The sequence below is a fragment of the Crocodylus porosus genome, unplaced genomic scaffold (assembly GCF_001723895.1).
Source record: "Crocodylus porosus isolate Cpor-Errol unplaced genomic scaffold, CroPor_comp1, whole genome shotgun sequence".
NCBI lineage: Eukaryota > Metazoa > Chordata > Crocodylia > Crocodylidae > Crocodylus > Crocodylus porosus.
In genome coordinates this window covers 33,805,970-33,820,162 of record NW_017728951.1, presented here as the reverse complement: position 1 = coordinate 33,820,162, position 14,193 = coordinate 33,805,970, and the positions used below count along the sequence as shown (strand labels likewise).

Sequence of the window (14,193 nt, the reverse complement as noted above, 5' to 3'; positions counted from 1 at the left end):
CAGGCTACAGAGGGATGAGCATTAGACAGTTGGGCAACATCAAAACCAGGCTGAAGAGAAACTTTGAATTTCATCTGGAGTGGCTAGGGTGGGAGGTGTGGAGCCCCACAGAAGAAGACAGAGATCAAGACTTGAAGGATCACCTTGGGGTATTGCCTCCTATTAACATTGTACTAACAAGGTCATAGCAGGAAAGAAAAAGTAATACCAATGTCCTGGCAGACCGGGTGATCTTAGGTTGAGGTCCATCCTGTCACTGCCTGTACGTAAGTGAACTCTCAGCAGTGGCAGTAAGCCTTATAATACCTACAGTCATCACATTGGTGCATTGGCCAGGAAAGCAGAGCCCACCCCAGGGGTAGAGATGGAGTTAGATCTGCCAATAGGGGTCACAACAGGCGCAGAGGCCATACAACAGACCTTGAGCCTGGTAGAGCAGTTATTACAGCAGCAGCAGCAACAGGCAGTCAGACAGATGGTGGTAGATGAGCAACTGATGAGACAACAGGAGTTAATACAGCGCAATTTGGTGAATTTTCAGGTACCAAAAATGACACTAGAGGATGACCCCAAAGCATTTTTAGAGCGTTTTGAAAGGGTCGCAGTGGAGGCAGGATTAGATCCATCAAAGTGGGCAGCCAAGTTAGGAGTACTTTTAGTTGGACAGGCACAGGCGGCATATAGTAATACGTCACAGTTAGATGCTCAAAATTATGAGAGGGTCAAGGAGGAAATTTTATATCATTTGGATATCACCCCAGAGAGATATGGACAAATGTTCAGAGTGTGAAAAAAGAAAGAAGAGAAAACTCCTAGGGCCCTGCTACAGAGACTAGTGAATTTATTGAATAGGTGGCTTAAGCCAGCAGTCACCTCCTTGGAGGAGGTTGATTGACACAGTCTTGTTAGAACAGTTCCTTACTGACCTAGAGGAAGGTACTTAGAGGTGAGTAAGGTGTCATCGCCCAAGACCTCTAGAGAGGCATTGTGATTAGCAAAGGATTTTGATTGTTCACAGGGGAAGGGCCTTGAGAAAAAATTGGTGGACCTAACTGTAGTATGGGACCGGAGAGCTCCAGGGGAAATGTTACAGTAAGGGGCTTAACTGGGTAATAGTGGCTGAAGTCACTTGCTTTAGATGTGGTAAGAAAGGGCATATGGCTAGAGACTGCCCAAGTAACCCATGTCTATATAGTTCTGAATTTTATGTGCAGCAAGAAGGGAAAAATGAGTCAATGGGAGCACAGGAACCACCTCCAGTGGAGATGATGGATTGTAATTTCAGAAGCGTGCTAGGGGGAGGATGATGAGCTAAGTCATCAGTGTTGATGGAAGTGGCTGGGCAAGTGGTCCAGGCAATTATAGATACAGGGTGTGATCAAACCTTGGTGCAAAAAGGGTTAATAGCCCTAAGCGGAGGAGTGAAACTGACACCTATCCAGCTGGTATGCTTACAAGGACAAGGCTGCATGTACCCGAGGATGAGAGTGTGACTACCAGTAAAAGGGGTCACTCTGGAATGGCCAGTAGGGATAGCAGATGACCTGTTGTACCCTATGATTTTAGGCCAAGATTGGCTGGAGATCGATCAATTGTTAGCAAGAAACAGGAGCAAATAGCCCCTCAGGCAGGCCTTATAGGTGAGGAAGATGCAGAGGGATCAGAAAGGGAGGACTCTGATCTATGGGATATAAGTACATTCACGGGTGGAGAGCAATTCCCGGAAGCCGAACAGGAAGAGCCAACATTTCGAGCCGTGTGGGAGTCAGAAATTGCTGAAAGAGAGCAACAGGTAATATGCCCAGAACTGTATGATCAACTGCCATGTTGTGAGGTGAGGAAGGGTTTGTTGTACCAACTTAAAAGGGAGTGGTGGGAGGATGAGGTGCTAGCCCACATTATGCTGCCTCTGTACCATCATCGTGATTTATTGCAATTGGCTCACGCCAACCCACTAGGTAAAGAGAAAACTATAGCATATTTCTTCTGACCAGGGTGCTATCAAGATATAGACCAGTTTTGTAATAGATGTTCTGAGTGTCAAAGGGTCAGTGTAAAGAAGCCTCCGAGGGTACCCTTGCAGGTTATGCCCATAATAGCTGAACCATTCACATGTATAGCCCTGGATGTGATGGGTCCACTCCCAAAAAGTGTGGGAGGGCATCAATTCGTATTAGTGTTGATTAATTACACGACCAGATACCTGGAGGCAGTTCCAGTAAGGGCTGTCAGGAGTCTGGAGGTGGTGGAGAAATTTTTGAAATGGATTTCGAGGGTAGGGTAAGCTGCTACCAAGTCCCTGCTCAGCCTTTTCTTTTTCAAGCTGAAGAGTCCCAGGTCCCTCAGCTTTTCCTCATGTAGCTTGTCGTGCAAGTCTTTGATCATATAGGTAGCCCTTCTGTGGACTCTCTCAAGTTTTACCACCTCCTTGTTAAAGTGCAGAGCCCAGCAATGGACCCAGTACTCCAGCTGTGGTCTCACCAATGCTGAGTAGAACTGAGCAGAGCAGGAGAATCACTTCTTTGCAATGGTTTTGCTGGAGATGCATCAATTGATGCATGCCACCATATTGTTGGCCCTGCTGGCTACAGCATTGCACTGCCAGCTCATGTTCATACTGTGGTCATTTACTACCCCCAGGTCTTGATGGCAAGTGATGGGGGATCTTCAGTCCTGCTGCCTGTTGAGAGGCAGCAGTTGCACAAGTACCCATGTCACAAGTTTTGCTTGTCAGCAGCTAGAGGTGCAGGGCCCCAGAACACCCCCACACCTATATCCTTAACATTGGGCAGGTTTTGTGGCTGCAGCAGGGCCTAGCAGCCAGGCCTGCAGGGGTTTCCTTCCCCCCTCTGCTCCAAGACAGACACAGTTGCACAAGCATCCAGGACACAAGTTTTGCCTGCCTGTGGCCAGAGGTGCAGGCCCCAGAACCCAGAACCCCTGCACCGATCTCCTTGAAAGCTGGCAGGCTTCGTGTCCTCAGCAGAGGCTAGCAGGCCTGCAGCTTTCACCCTGCTGTGCCTTAACATATACAGTCTCAGCTATGCCACGAGTTTTGCTTGTCTGCAGCTTGAGGTGCGATTTCCCTGAACCCCCTGCACCTATCTCCTTAAAACTTGGCAGATTTCGTAGCCTCAGCAAGGGATAGCATGCCTGCAGTTTTGACCCCAATGTGGTTTAACACACACACGTGACATGAATTTTGCCTTCAAGATTTTGCGGTGCAGTTTCCCCGAACTCCCAACCACTATCTCCTTGAAGCCAGGCAGGCTTTGTGGCCTCCACAGGGGCTAGCTGGCCTGCAGTTTTGACCCCATTGTGGCATAACACATACATGAGACGTGCATTTTGCTTTCAGGATTTTGGGGTGCAGTTTCATCCAAATCAGGCCAGAAATGACAAAATTATAGCCTGTTTCGACCTTCCCTATTATATCCTAAGGGAGAAACGTTGAAATAGGGTTGAAACAGAAAAACGTTCTGACGGAACGGGATAGAACAGCCATTTTGACTTGAAACAAAAAGCCAAACAAAATACTGTTGGTGGAAATGTCAAAATGCTGGTCAAAATGGAATGCTTCCATTTTGCACAGCCCTACTATCTAACTCTTGAGACCCACCAAAGCCTGAGCTTGGACATTTGTCAGAAGCACTGGAAAACTTCCTATTTGGGAAGGCATTTGAGCAAACAAAGCTAGCCTGGGATATTGTCTAGGGGATGTTTCTAGAGGGGGACAGTGTTTTATGTTGATATTTTAGCTGTCTTTTAAGGTGTTTTGTTCTCTTGTTCATTCTCCTGTTTTATATGATATTTTGTTCTCTTACTGTAAGCCTCCCCAAGCCTTTGTTGGGAAAGCAGAATATAAATTGAATAAATAAATAAATAGAGTATTGCAGACACCAACACATATTACACATAGCTGCATAATAATGTGCTTGCTTGTGTCTATGTGCATTTGGTTGGATTTGTAAAAGGAATTCTTCTGCTATAGTAGGCAGATGATAAAAGGCCTTCAGATAACAGTCTGGATGTCAGTTTTTGCACTTGTATATTATGCTTTGACTCTAAAATTGCATTCTTGTAGAAATGAAAACTGTCTTAGTAAGGTGGCATTGATGAACATTCAGGGAATACACTGCAGCAAATCCATACCACCTTTAATTTACCGTTGTCACTGTGATGTACAATTTAGCCAGTCAGAACTTCATGGTGACAGGAACACTAGAATCCTTACAATCCTGCTCTGAGCCTCCCCTAGCAGCTTATTACAGCAATTAATTATTCTCTGTTTTTCTCTTTGACTCTTCATATTGCTCCCTGCTACTTCTAAACTATGCAGCTATTCACTCCCAAGGGATGAATCATGTCCAGTAGGGCTGTGCAAAGCTTCAGTCGCTGATTCGATTCTGTGGAGATTCAACCCAATTTGGTGGCCAAATCTCCAAATCCAATTGAATCAGGAGACCCTTTAATTTCTCTGAATTGAATCAGAACCCTCTGAATCAATTCAGAGAGATTTGGAAAGATTCAGTGATTCGAACATAGACACAGCTTTAAATGTTTTTTCTACATCTCTCAAGGTACCAGGCAGCTCATCAACACTGTGATGCTGGGGCAGATGGAGCATCCCACAGGATTGTGGGGGGGTCCCCAGTGTGCTCAGCAGCAGGCCCGGAAGTGGACCAGAAGCACTTCTGGTCCACTTCCAGGTCCACTGGGGAAAGCACTGGGAGGCCCGCCCCCCCATGCCCCTACAGGTAGGCGACTTATGCTTTCTGGATCTGGGGGCCCCCCCGTGCACTCCCTGGAAGACCTGAAAGTGGACCAGGAGTACTTCCAGTTCACCTCCATGTTTGCCACTGAGCATGTGGGCCCCCCATGCTCTTGTGGGATGCTCCACCCATCCTATCATTGCAGCATTCATGAGCCACACCTGTTACCTCGAGGTATGTAGAAAAAATATTTAAAGCTGTGTCTATGGCCGAATTGCTGATTCTCCAAATCAGTATCGAATCTTCAGATTCAGATCTGGCTGAATCGAATCGGGGACAGTGATCCAAATCAACTAATCAAATCACTGTCCCTGATTCAGGCTGAATCCAAATTGAATAGGGCCCATTTCACACACCCCTAATGTCCAGACCCAGCCAGAGCTCTGTGGCTGTTCATGGTCCCTTCTCTTTCAGATGACCTTTAATTCCATAGGTCTGGTCATGTCATCCTTGCCAAACCCTCTAGCTACAAGTAGAAGTAGCTGCCATTCTTGTTTGGAGGCTGTGCTCCACTGGAGATGAAATGGGAATACAGATTTGGACAGCCTTTTCTCTACAAGCTGCCTGCAGCCATAGTAGTATTTGATCTCAATTCAGAATCTTTTCAGGGAGGAATGTGCAGTCTCAGGCAATGGCAGGTGGGTGCTGGCTGCATTTCCACAAATGACAGTGTTGTAAGGCCATGGCCTTCTTAATCCTATTGCTGTGTTTGACTCTCAGAGCACTGACAGGGGAGATACAGGAAATGTCTGGGAAGCCAGTAGCAGAGCCCATAAAATGGGTGCCTCTGGCCATGTAAGGTCCATAATCTACTAAAACCATATTCAAAGGAGGTGTCCATGCCTGTAGATTAAGCTACTACTGCTCCCACAACGTGGGAAGGAGTCTAAGGGGATGTCTGTGTATCAGTTGGGACTAATAATGCAGGGCACAGACAAAAGTGAAGCTTCCCGCTGTAACTGAGCATGCTTTGCAGGAAGCGTTCAGAGTTACAATGTTCCCCTGGACCAAACAGAAGTTCACTCTTGGTTCTAGGGGGAAAGGAAATCTAGCTGCTGGCTGCCAGTCTGAAACCAGTTTCCCATAGCAATGGCCCCACCTCCCTGAGAGGCTGCCAAGTTTTCAGAATGGGAGGGGGGAAAGGGAGGAGATGGAACTCATTCTAAGGGCTCCCCAGTCAGCTCTGGAGGGTGGGGTGGGTGAATTGGAGGCCCCTCCACCTGGGGGGGAGGGCAATACACCTGCCCCACCCTCCAGTGGGGGCCGAAAAACCCTTAGACTGAACTCCCTCCACTCCCTTTCCCCCTTCCCTTTCTGAAAACAGTGGCAGGCTGGCAGGCAGCGCTGACACAAGTTACGGAAGATGCTCAGGTTTGAAACATCTTCATCTGGCTCCTCATGCATTTCCTTGAAGATTAATATAAATTTCATTCCAAGTGGCAGTGTTTGGAATTTGTCTTCAAACTTACCTTGCCTGCACAATACAAAGAGCCCAAAGAGGTGGATATGTATTCAGGGACTCTCTATTAGCACTCTTTACACAGCAGTTTCATATTGTGTTGAGAGATCCAGTGACATTTTGTAGGCAGGAGGAAAATGACATTTACTAGCATTAAAAGTTTCTTGTTTTATGGCTGAAAATGTTTTGGCTCCACTGGATTTTAAACTTGTCTAGGTGATTGAAAAATGGTCAGATTTAATATAACTGATTCAAATTCCAACCAAAGCTCTATGTAAAATCCTCTTATGGGATAAATGTCTGGGTTTACAGAATATTAAGAACGTTTCCAAACACACTCCAGGTCTAAAGGTGCCAGTTTCTACAGAGATCAGATTGCTGCCAGTGTCAAAATCAGAAATCAATGTCAAATCTGCTGAGTAAATATTGTTCCCAGAATTCCACTGGGAATTATTTTTTGCAAACTTGCCTTAACAGTCCTTTATTTTATGAAACGAAGAATGATTTATTTCATTCAGAGATGAATTATAGCAGCCACCAAGTGAACATGCAGTAAAGAAAAAGAAAAACACAGGAGCCAGGAAAAGGGCCCTTTAAAAAAACTTACATGATTACATTTCATGGATTCAGAGATCTTCAGATCAGAAGAAAATATTACGATTATCTTATCTGACTTCCTGAAGAACATGGCCCAGAAATTTCACATGGTGCATAAAGCCCATCACTTCTGCTTGAACTGGGCCACATTTTCCCTATTTTTTTTCTTTGCCTCACTCTTCTTAGATCCATATGGTGGGTGTTGGGTCTAATGCCTTGCTTTTTTATGGCCTAACTTTGCTTGTCCTAATTTAGTCTTCATGCATGGTGAACTCCCAGTGGACCAGACTCTCTTCTCCTTTACACCAGGGTAAATCAAGTGTAATCCCACTATTCATAATTAGTCTAAGTTAAAAATGAGATTTTGATTCATCCAAATGAAATTTAATCCAAGTTAGCAGTGACTGAGGAGCTTCTGGTCAGATCCACTATTGACCTATTGGGTGTGGCCATGGGCATGTCTATATTATGTCAGCAGTAGGGCTTGTGAAAGGTAGGACTGAATGTGCATCACTTACCTAAGTCCACTGATGCACTCCAGAGCCATAAGTTTGTCCATGAGACTACTCTACACTTACCCCTAGCACTTGGTCTCTGGTGGGTGTGAGAGAAGGTGCTGGAGCGAAGAATGGCCTAATTTCAATTTCATCCTCTTCAAGAAACATGGCTGATGTAGCATAGACAAGCCCCTAATGTCCCATCCCACTGATCGCAGTAGTGGGCCACTGACTTCCGAAGGTCTTCTTTAGTGTAAATGTTGGTGTTGTAGGTTGTGGGTCCTTTCTCTTCTTACTGCTGTCAGGTTAAGTCATTTACATATGCCTGCTGTGAGGGGAGAGAATATCACAATCAAAAACATTCGGAAGCTCTCTGAATGGAATTTTACCTTCAGCTTGCCTTTGGCCTGATCAAGAGTCGTTAGAAGTTGAGATCAAGTGACTTTTGCTTCTTGGTTGGAGATGAATGGCAGTTGGAAGCACCATGCATCGAAAAGCATCCATCCATAACATGTTATTTTTACTTTAGAAAATGACCTAAAATTGGGGCATGGAAGTAAGTCATAATTCATTGGTTACTAAAGAAAATGTTTTCTTTTTTGGTCAGTGCAATATATTTTTAATTAACAAAACTCAGCGAACAGAGTGCAACACAGGGTGAAACAAACAATTCTCTATAGTCCACTAAGGGAAGAACAGCTCATTACCACAGGCAAAGCTGGAGTTCAGGCTTGGTTATTTTTGGCTTAAAGTTCCTCAGTTGTGGGAAAGAGCTTTTTTTCAGCTTTTAATAAAATCTGCACATTGTTATTTGCCTCGCTCTGATGAGGGTCTGGATTGATATTTTTATATGCTCCTTGCCAGATTTGTAACATTCTGGTTTTTTTCTTTTTCTTCTGTTTAGAAGGGTGAAAGAGCTAATTCTGAAACCCCAAGGACTTTGCCAACATGTGGGGATGAATAAATACTGGATATGTCTGTAACTTCTCTTACTGTTATGCTGCTATAGCTGTTACAGCTGCCAGGGTTAGAAATGAAGTAAAAGAGTGTGTGTGTGTGTGTGTGTGTGAATAAGGTGAAAAGAGAAGGGTTTGGGGGAGAGAGAGGAAAAATACAGTGTGGGCACTCTGGGGGGCAGGAGAGATTGCTAATAAGAAACACATTTATGAAGCAACAATAGCATTATTTTTACTGTGCAGATTTACAAGTCCACAGACAGAGTTTGGTGCACAGATATTTTTCAGACTAATTATTTATAGTATGCAGGGGGCAAACTTACAAATCTGACTCTGGAAAACTCCTGTTTGAGTTCCATGGGAATTTTGGATCAGTGCATGTGGTGGGGTGACGTACATAACCATATTTTGATTTTGAAGAGTTACATGAAAGTCCAGTAAACTTCAGTGTTCAATGGGAGTTGTGTTACGTGTGCTTTGAGGACAAGATTTTGCCCAAGGTAGAGGCTACACAGGGTTTTGTCTTAAAGGCTGCAAATTGACATCACATTTATTCTGAGATAAACCATATTAACTTGGGATAAAGTGCAAGCATAGGGTGTTTATAGACATGCTCTGGAGAAGAGGGGGCACTTTAATTAGCACAGCTCTGAGAGCTGCACTAATTAAAAGCACCTGAAGCATCATGTATATCAGTGTCCCTGCTCTAAAGAATGGTGGTGGGGTGTTTTGAACTAAGGCTTGTCAAATGAGCTTTCATTTAAAGCATCCCACCACCATTTTTCAGTGCAGGGATGCTATTGCATGTGATGTTGGAGTCTGCTGGAGCACAGTAATTACACTGTAATTACAGCATGTTGGAGCAGCCTCCCTGCACATACGTAGGAGCCCATGCAGACATCCATGTCCATTGTCCTGGGATAAATCCTAAAAAAGTTTCCCAGGTAACAGGCAGTAGTAGTTTATCCTTAAATATTGGACAGTACATTTGTGCAGTTTTTCCAGGATTGCATAATTGAATCTATGGCAGAAAAATGCCACTAGCTTCAGTTGTTCACCAATCTCTGATTAGAAGGGCAATTTGTGTAGACACCAATTGGGGGATATTTTTGTCCCAGGACAAACACAGGCACAACTTACCCTGGCATAAATGCAATGTCTGTTCTTAGCCAAAGAAGCTCTTTGCTCTTTCATCACTATGGAATTTCTTTACAATAACTTTCAAATGAGCTTTTCAATTTCATGTCAATACTGCCCACAAAAACAGTTGTAGTAGTCGATGGTTATGGTGCTACTGTTGGCACTGATGTCTTCAATCCCTTATGTGCCCCTTTTCCTGAAGGATCTCAAAGGTCTTGGCAAACTGATTTACAAATTTGTAGCATCTCTGAGTAATAGGCAGAAATCATACCACCATTGGTCAAAATGAAGCATGCCAGTTTCTGTGGGGGTGTGATGTGGCCCCAAAGGTGTTATGTGGCCAGTATCGCATCCAGCCACCTTTGCTGTTCCACCCTAGCCCAAATGACCAGCCACCCAGTGACAGCAGAGTAGACTAGGGGCATTGTTTGCTATTAGTTCAAAGGCTCAGATTCATATCTTTAGATCTAAAGCAAGATCCAAACCACACTGCCACTGCAGCTTTTACCTCTGTGTGCATTGCAGGAACCATGCTGGTAGTGTCAGAATTGTCCCACTAACATGAAGCTTCTACTGTCATAGAGGACAGAAGCTAATTGTCATACAGTGTCTCAGCAGCAACACTGAGAAGAGACATTTTGACTATGGACATTGGGGAAACTTTTACTCACTATGTCACAGGGCCCCAAAAACTATGCAGAGCAGACAGGATGAGTTTTACAACCATTCTTGGAAAGGCTACTCAGCAATAGGCTTAACAAAAGCCTAGTTCTCATCATTAAGGGGAAGGGTGGCCCCCCACTTCCCGCTCTGCTGAGGAACTCTTCTGCCACATCTTAGATGGGAAAAATTAAGATGGTTAATCCCACATGGAAAAATACCAGCTGGACTTCTGGTGCTTAACTGAAACAGCCATAGGCGTTATTGTAGTCACTCCCACCCAGCCAACCACAGGCTCAGAGGCCTGGGTGGTTACAGAGAGGAGCTCTTTGGTACAACCGAGAAACAAGGTAAGTATTTGGGAGTTGCCCTGCTCCTAACTCACAGTCATTTTCCTTCTTTCTCTTTTCGGTTTTGTGCAAGTTGATCTCCCCACCGTCCCACTCAATGCCGACAGCCTGGGTAAGTAACTGACACTGACTCCTATGTAATAACCAAAGATGGGCACAGGTTGTGCTTTCTTTCAAGAACCCCTTACACTGCTTAAAAAGCTTGTGCAAGTGGCTAGTATTCGCTTTGGATTCAGATTCGGCCAATTTTGGGGACAGTGATTTGATTTGGTGATTCTAATCGCTGTCCCGAATTGATTTGGCCCAATCTGATTCAGAGATTTAGCTGCTGCTGAATCAGCCGAATCTCTGAATCTCCTGGGCCCATTCCCCACCCGCTCTCAATGGCTGCCCTACCTGCCCCAGCTCCCAGCTCTTTGAAAAAAAAAGCCCCCACTCACCAGCTCCTGCCCGGTGGGGGGCAATCCCCACTGCCCCATGACATGATGGGGGCTCTTCCATGAGCCCCCAACCCCCGCCACTCTCCCAGGTCCCCATAGCTGCCCTGCGTACCCTAGCTCCCAGCCCTTTAAAAAAACCCCAAAACCTTGGCCTCACCAGCTCCTGCCCAGTGGGAGGCAATCCCCGCTCCCCCACTGCCCCATGCTGCATGGGGGGGGGGGGGCTCTTCCATGAGCTGCCTGAAACTGTGAGGCTGCTGCAGGAGCTGGTGAGTCTGAGCTTTTGTTTTCCTTTTTTTTTAAGGGCCGGGAGATGGGGCAAGCTGGGCAGCCATTGGGGGGGTGCTAGGAGAGTGGGCAGGGTTGGGGGTCTCATGGCAGAGCCCCCCACACACCATGGGGCAGCAGGGGGCAGTGAGGTTCCCCCCATGCCTGGCAGCAGCTGGTGAGTAGGGGCTTTTTTTTAAAGAGCTGGAAGCAGGGACCAGGTGGCGCAGCCATGGGGTGGGGGTTGGGACAGTGGGCAGGGGTTGAGGGTGATCAGGGGGGCGAGGGGAGCAGGCAGGGGATGAGGCCTGGCCAGGGGTCCCCTATGGTCCCCTCCTCCCTCCTCTGCCCCCTTCTTACCAGCTAGGAGTCTGGGTTTAGCTCCCTGCTGCAGCCAGCAGGGACTGCCTGAACCACCGAAGCTTTCCAAATCTTTCCAAATCTTTCTGAATCAATTGAGAGAGCTTCAAATCAATTCAGACCTTGTAATTGGTCCCCTGATTAGATTTGGATTCAGAGATTCGGCCACCGAATCTGGCTGTATCTCCGCCGAATCGAATCAGCACCCAAAGCTTCACATAGCCCTACTGCTTAGATTTTAGTGACCAAACAAAAATGATTTTGACCATCACAACAGACTTCCATTTGACTGTGGTCATCTGTACCTAAATCCTGGGTATAACAAATCTCGTACCCAGATACCAGTCACATTTTCTACTGACTGTGATTGATCTTTTATATTAGCAGCTTTAGACAGATACAGGAAATCCAAACTTCTTTATTGTTCCTAAAGTGTGTGGAGAGTCAAACTATCAAGTTGAAGGTCACCACAGCAGATGCCTTGGACTGGCATTGCTGCCATGGTAAATAGTCATTTTTGTTCAAATGTTAGCTAACAAATCTTGTATTAATTAAAAGAACTTTAATTTTCTTTACTATGTGTGGTAGTGTATTTTGAAAACCATATTTTAAAAAGGGTGTTAAGTTTTTATAAAACAAAGCCAAAATCTGAATTTTTAACCAATAATTTGTTCAGAAAGGAAAGGCTGACTCTTTAAATAAAACAGAAAAAATGAAAGAAATTAAAATTATCTTTGAAAATTATGGTACTTGTAGGAAAACAATTACATTTTCTGACCAGCACCTAGATTTATGCCAGTACCCAGAAGGAGCATTGAGAACTCTGTTAAAATATTAGCTATCGAAGGAGCACCTTTTAATTCTGCGTTCTAAACTATCCAACACACTGGAGCAATAGTGCCCAGGTCCACAATGAGAGCTTCTGAGGCATTTCAATAACCAGAACAATTTGTAGTAGCCATATCCTTTTGTGTGAACTTTTCATAGGCATTCACCAGGTTCAATTCTACTGGTAAGAATTGTTGCAAAGAACCTGTAAATATGGAACTACAGTCAATAATCCCAGGTGTGACTATTCACATATAAAACAGTTGTGTGCTTAGTGATGGCACATAAAACAAGCCCATGTGATTTTTCTGACCAATCAAAACAAACACTCTGTGACTGCAGCCCAGTCACAACTAATCAACCTAGCTTCTCTACCCAGCAAATGCTAAACAGATAAAAAAAATGTTTATGTAATAAATTCAAGGAATGCTGTGAGTTACTTGCTGACAGTCTTACAACCAGTTGTTTATTTTTCTGATCACAATGATTTGCTCAGGGTCAGTGAGAAAGCACTCAGGTGAGCAAGATGTGAAAGGGGTAAATCCTGCTCACCCACTTGTTTTGTTGAATCTGCAGCAAAGCCAGGGAGTGTGCTGCTAACTGCAAGCAAAACACATGCAGAAGCAGGATCTTGCACTGTGCTAGTCTTTAGGGAACAGTAACATTAATTAGAAAGAACATTATTGTGGCATAGGCAGGGATTTTTCTAAACAAATTCTTTCAGAGGGTAAATCATGGAGAAGAAATAAAAAGTTAAATAGGAATTTGTGAGGGAAAGGGAGCCTTGAATGCATGCACAAAGCAGCCTGTTCTTCCTGCCAGCAGATGGATATGGGAGAAGAGCCCTCTAGAGGGTCACTGTACCAGATAAAGCTGGAAAATGCATTTTGGAGGCTCACTTGTACCTACAACAAGCTATGGGAGTCCCCTGAAGGCTCTCTCCCCCTTCTGAAAGTTCATCTCTGTGCAAATAGAAATACAGAAAGCTACATGAGACTTTACTGTGGAGCTGTAGCTCTGCAGTAAAGTCTCAGCATCCACATGTGTGGCCCTATTAGGTCACAGGAAACTAATTAACTCTGCCATAGGTTAGTACCTGTCAACACAAGTACTACCCTACAGTGGCTTTCTTTTGTGCTGAGCAACACATCTCTCGACCAAGGCTGCTAAAGACATGGGAAAACAACTTGCCCTCTCTCCTGGAATTTTAAAATAAATATGCTCTTTATTGGTTGCAGGCACCCAAAACAGCTCTTCATTTAAGCTGCCAGAACCCTGAGGGGAATGTACTATAGTTATATGGCCGTGCTGGCTCTTTTAGTCACCTAAGGATTTTTCTGTTGGGTCAGAGTCTTGGTTCCACCTCTTGCCTGGAGATTGCAGTCTCAAAGGGTGCGTAGGAGGAAAGAAAGCAGCAGTGGTATAGATATGTAATAATATAATAGCTGATCCTCAATCTATCTCATGCATCAGAGACTGCATCTCTCCAGAGCTCAACAGCTTCTAGGGAGAAACAATAATGGATATTACCTAGAGAAGGCAAGGAAAGCACCCCACAGCATCCAGGATCATGGCCATGAATTCTAGTCTTTGTTCTGAACAATAAGAGGCCTCTGTAGCAGTGAAAGAGAGAGACCTAGGTAAACAGTATCTGTTTAGTATACGTGTCCCTGGACACTCCAGTATATTTGTCAATGTAGTTGCTTTGCTATTTTAAATCCTGATTGAAATGTGGTCACTATAAACTTGCATAGTCATTGAATTTCTAGCATATGTAGGTGTCTTAATTAATTAGGAGCAAAGAGAAGTAAAATACACAGCACCAAAAAAAAAAAAAAATCATCCAAACTCATGGCAAAGAAACTCT

At 44.7% G+C, this 14,193-nt stretch overlaps 1 long non-coding RNA gene across 1 annotated transcript in view; it reads left to right on the top strand.

The window, feature by feature from the left end:
- The first annotated feature begins 10,481 nt into the window (after positions 1–10,481).
- Positions 10,482–14,193, top strand: part of LOC109323966 — a 28,078-nt gene continuing 24,366 nt past the window's right edge. The window contains exons 1-2 of the long non-coding RNA XR_002104803.1: positions 10,482–10,543; positions 11,932–12,001. This is a non-coding gene — a long non-coding RNA (uncharacterized LOC109323966). The remainder of the gene's footprint in view (positions 10,544–11,931; positions 12,002–14,193) is intronic.